Genomic DNA, 5770 nt, shown 5'->3' with positions numbered 1-5770 from the left:
CAGCTTTGTGCTTAATTAAAAACAAACAAACAAACTTTATTGTTTTTAGCAGTGTATTTAGATTTTAAAGTTTAATCTTTTTGTGGTACCTTCTCAGACTTTGGCTCTTCTGTATTATTACTTCTTGTATGAATTTGAATGTTTATATTATTACACATAGACTTTAGAAGTAATATGACGAAGTAGAAGATAATATGGTTAATCTATGAAAAAAAATAAAATAAAAACTAATATTTTTGAATGAAAAACAAAAAACGTTATTTATCCATCAAATGTAAATTATTATACTATAGTTTGGTCAAACCTACTTATTATTCGTTGGTTCTATTTGACTTGAAATAAGTCCTTTATGTTTTTCGAATAAGAAGAAAAAATCTACCATCGTCGTTATTTTAACAGACGGCTAATTAGTTGGGATACGTTTCCTAATCCTATTATCCTTAATATGATCTTTAAACATGTTCCCCAGGATAACGATCTTACGAGAAACCTCATCAGGTTCAAGTTAGTTCTTTTCGAACATTCTAATATTTATTACTTCTGTTAGTGCTCTGGCGAAATGATATTTTAAATTAAGAGTTTTCTCAGTTTTATTAGAGTATTCATCCGCAGATTCACTTTCCAGAACAATTGACTTAGTCTGAATTTTTATCGTATTTGCTGGATTGTGAATAATGGTTTAAAGTATTTCTTCTATAATATCTATCATATATATACAATTATATTGTATTCTATCAGCAGAATAAGCGTTCAAAACGACAGAAAGGTCTCTCCAATCTATTTATCCACATGTAGCGATTCAGGAAAAGCAGCTAACGATGGCGATCTGTTTCTAGTTTATATCAGAAACGTCAGACACATTTCTTTCAATTGTTTTATTATACAAAACTATCACATAAATGCGAATTGCTTATTTCTCGCTACCGCTAGGATGCTTTTAATGCATGCAATAATGGTACTAACAAATGCATTATAAATACTCGATTTCTTTATTTTATAGGCAGGGCATTTATTTAATAGAAAGTATAACGGCTCTTCTAAGTGAAAAACTTTTTATTACTTAAACGTTTCCTTTGTTCAAGGGGTGTCCACCCCCATTGATTGCAGTCTATAGTATAGGCTCAGAAAAACTAAGATATAACACAATTCTTGATTGTTTGAAGTTATGCACCAAGCTACACAATGGGCTGTCTGTGTTCTGCCCACTATGGATATCGAAACCTGGTTTCTAGCGTTGTAAATCCACAGACATACCGCTGTGCCACTGGGGGGCAATGTATTGTTGTTTGTTGTTTTTAATTATGCCCACAAAGCTGCAAAACGGCTATCTGTGCCTTGGCCACCACGGGTATCGAAACCCGGTTTCTAGCGTTGTAAGTCCACAGACATACCGCTGTGCCACTGGGGGGGGGGCAATATAAGACAAAGTACACACAAGTCTCACACAACAACAGTACATATTCTTCTATAACATCCTGAATATCAACTACACTAACAGTGCCAGAAAATCCCACGCAACTTGTTTAACGCTTAAAAAATATCTTGAGCTTCCAACGTAAGTGCTTAATTTTAAATGTAATATATTTCTGCTTTAAGGTTATTCAGATGCCAGCTACGTTTCGTTATAGGTATTGAACTTCTTCAACATTTATACCTAGAACAGGAAAAGTTAAAATTGTATTTATTAAAATATATGTTGCATTTAAAACCTTATTTTTTATGTTAGTTGTGGTTGTTATTTTTAGTTCAAAACTATACAATGGGTTATCTAAGCTATGTTCATCGAGAGGAATAAAACCTAAGATGTTACGCTGTAAGTCCGTAAACCCACCAGAATGCTTTGAACTTAGTTAATTATTTGAAAATCAACGAACAAAGTTTATATTAGAGACTGGAATAATAAATTTAGACAATTATTACCTTTTATGTTTTTTTTACATCGATACTCAGAATCTTAATACGAGGGATCCACTTTCGGGTGAGTAAGTAAGTTTACATGGATCGAAACTTCAATTACTGAAGACTCATAGATGCGAATCAATGCAATTATTTCTTATATTTCCAAAGTACGACTAAGCCCGGGATATAGGTAAAAACTTAACTCATTAAGCAAGATTCGTGTAGCAAGATTCTCTTGTTATTTTATTATTATCATTTTCTCTCGTGTTAATTATTTTTTGGTATTCGGTATTATTTCAGTGCTCTCGGAACAAATATTACATCGTTCATGACACTTACGGTTAAAAGTGCCGAATAATTTCAATCAAACCAAAGACTCAAAATTGTCCTGCACTCATACATTTTTAGCCGCGGCATAACGGCTCATAGAACGGCTCTGAAGTTTTTTGTTTTTGTTTTTTCAAGTACAAACTTTTAGCTCATAGCTCTGTCATCTCTTGACCGATTTGAAATCATATTACAGTTTTCAACTCAGGAAGTCTAACCCTTTCATAGATTAATTTACTCTAATCCTGCTTAAAGAATTTCAATTTGAGGGTAGGCTCGTAGAGATCCTGATGAGTAATAAAATCGAATCGGGTATACGCTCGCCAAACGCATGGTATTGCTGGCGCACAAAATAATAGCTAATAAAAAGAAAAAAAAAGATCTCATATGTTAATTTATTCTAATCCTGCCTAAAAGAATTTCAAGTGCCGCGGCTATTGAGGAGTCCCCCTTGTTTAACATTGATAAGAATAAAAAAAATCTATTCATTCATTAAGAGTTGCAAATTCTAGCTAACCTTTGCAGTTGCACTACAATGAAGGTATAGTGTCGCTATCTTTTTTGGGATGGGTGTGGCCTAGTGGTGAATGTGCTAAAACTGCTAATCTGAACGTTCATGGTTCACGACCAGTTGCCGCAAAAACGCACTTCGCGCTCTGGGGCCATGGGCGTACTATAAGAGTGACGGTCAAATCCCACTATTAATCAGACAAGCGTATCCTATGATTTGGCATTAAGTGCTGTTGACTAGCTGTCTTCACTCTAATCGATCAGTTTAGAATTAAAGCCGGCTACGCGCAGATTGCCCATTGTCTGAAATAAACTATCTATATCTATATCTGCCTATCGTTTAACCATCTATCAGTCGATATAAGCATTTCCCTGTCAGTTTATATTATAAGTAAGATATTCGTTTTGGTTCCTTACTTCTCAGCATTTACTCAGTCCGTGACTATATTTGTTTTCACTTTCAACAACATCCAGCTGGTTTCATTTATATGCCGGTTGTAGGATCAGAAGCCTACCAAACAAACGGCACAAACAGCTTTGTCACTCAGCTGACAAACCTGGCATGGCCTCGTAGTTACGGCGTTTGACTCACAATCTGCGTGTAGCGGGTTCAAATCCCCCTCCCACCAAACATGTTCGCCTTTTCAGCCGTAAGGGCTTTATAATTTGACGGCCAATCCCACTATTCATAAGTAAAAGAGTAGCCCAAGAGTTGGCGGTGAGTGGTGATGACTAACTGCTTTCCCTTTAGTCTTTCACTGGTAAGTTACGGACGGCTAGCGCAGACAGCCTTCGTGTAGCTTTGCTCGAAATTAAAAAAACAAACAAACCAACAGCTGACAATATTAAGTGAAATTTCCTGACCACTAGTCATATTATGTAGATAAAGTATGGTTTCTAGTTCGTTTCAAGTGCAGATAACGCTTATAGAGTCAGTCCACATTAATCACCAAGTGCCGAGAGTCTTTCAAAACTTAACTTGAAGCCCTTGATTCACTGAGCTTCATCTGATATGAAAATATAACAGTTATCGGCATAGATAGTGGATAATTAATGATGATTCATTTATCCTTGTTCTTGAGAAAAAATCTATCTGTCTTTTGAACCATTTATTCATTGATGTAAGCATTTAAGAGTTTATAATATAAAGATTTGATTCTGAATTTCGCGCAAAGCTACATGAGGGCTATCTGCGCTACCCGTCCCTAATTTGGCACTGAAAGACTAAAGAGAAGACAGCTAGTCATCACCACCTACCGCCAACTGTTGGGCTACTCTTTTACCAGCAAATAGTGGGATTGACAGTTAGATTATAACGCCCCTACGGCTGAAAGTGCGAGCATGTTTGGTGAGACGAGGTTCGAACCCTTGACCCTCAGATTGCGAGTCAAGCACCCTAATCACCTGGCCATGCCGATATAATATAAAGAAACTATTTGATTTACTGTCAGTTGATACGCAAATATACATATACACATACACAGAAGACATTACCAAAGTTGCATAGTAATGAAATAATCTTTCAATGAAAGCACTATGACAAATTATAAATAGTTACTAATGTTAAACTTGTACAATTATTTGAGTTTCCTCTTGCACCTGGGGCTGTAATGACCCAGAGGTTAGAGCGCTTGACTCGCGTTCTGCGGGTCGCGGATTCGAATCTCGTTATAAGGTAACGGTCAATCCGTTGGTAAAGAGTAGTCTAAACGTTTGTGGTAGGTGGTGGTGACTAGTTGTTTTCCCTCTAGTCTATTGTTCTAAATTAGAGACGGCTAATGCAGATAGCCCTCGAATATCTTTTTGCGAAATTCAACAACAACAACACAAAAAACAAAAACAACAAAACAAATTCTCTTGTGTCTATAAAGTTTGTTTATCAGCATTTGCAATAAATGAGGAAAAGTGCTCAATAGTGGAAAAATATAATACATAGGAAGAAGGCAAAGCAGTAAGTCTATGGACTTATAATGCTAAAGAGCGGGTTTCGATATCCGTAGTGGGCATAGCAGAAATAGCCCATTATGTAGCTAAGTGCTTAACTACAAACTAATAAAGAAACGGTACTTACAAATAAACAGCTGTTATATGGTATTTTCTTATGTATAAATTAACAGTTGTTATTAAGGTAATACTGTTTTTACGACTTTAAAGTTCGAAGATCTTAACTGACCAGGCGTGGCCTAATGCTTAGTTCACCGGGTTGTGGATCCGTTGGTCCTTGACATAATTAATCTGGTAAAAAGTTGTATAAAAATTTCGTTTTTTCAAATTAATGATAAATATTACAGGCAGAAGGAAAGGTTGACTATGAGATCTTCATTGTCACATTTATTTTGTCATTTGTTTCTGAATAAATTTGAAAGCGAAGTTTTAAATGAGTTTAATTTGTCACTAGAAATTTGGATATTTTGATAACATCTATGTGATATGATAAAGAAGCTTGAACAAAGTTTACTAATTATCTAAATAGTTTAGAGATTTCTATCATTAGAGATAATTGAATCTAAGAAAAATAATAGTGTATTAAATAAGGATGAGAGATGAATGATGGGGCAGAATGTATGTATGTGATATTCTATATATAACATATAGATGAAGATGTCATATGATTAAATAGAAGGTCAAAATAGTATAATGTTCTTGTGATTTACCCACCTAAAGATGATGAGTTGGGAAGCGTCGAAACCTTTAGAGTGTATTTTGAGACTGTAGATCAGTCTCAAATAAAATGATTTTGTCGTTAAACTAAACTAAAGATCGTTGTTTTTAATGCTTTGTGCCTGGTTCTTCCTCACAAAGATGGAGACCATAAATAATATTCAACGTTAAAATTGGTACACAATTAAAAACATTTTATTTAAGCCTATCTATGGCCTTTAAAAAAGTTAACGACTTTACATGTTTCAACGTTGCAACGTCATCCTTAGGAGTGAATTACAAGACAATGCTAAAGTATTTATAACGTGTTAGTAGGTCATGTGACTTGTATGCTAATTTAAATAAATTCACGCTGAACCATTCAAAGGTGATC

General features: G+C 34.9%; 1 protein-coding gene across 1 annotated transcript in view; it reads right to left on the bottom strand.

Moving 5' to 3' along the window:
- The window catches only part of LOC106459518 (Ca(2+)/calmodulin-responsive adenylate cyclase-like), a 262313-nt gene that overhangs the window by 140264 nt on the left and 116279 nt on the right, over positions 1-5770 (bottom strand). The window lies entirely within an intron of this gene.

The sequence above is a fragment of the Limulus polyphemus genome, unplaced genomic scaffold, assembly GCF_000517525.1.
Source record: "Limulus polyphemus unplaced genomic scaffold, Limulus_polyphemus-2.1.2 Scaffold621, whole genome shotgun sequence".
NCBI lineage: Eukaryota > Metazoa > Arthropoda > Merostomata > Xiphosura > Limulidae > Limulus > Limulus polyphemus.
Note: the sequence above shows the minus strand (reverse complement) of the source record. Positions and strands in the feature narration are given on the sequence as shown.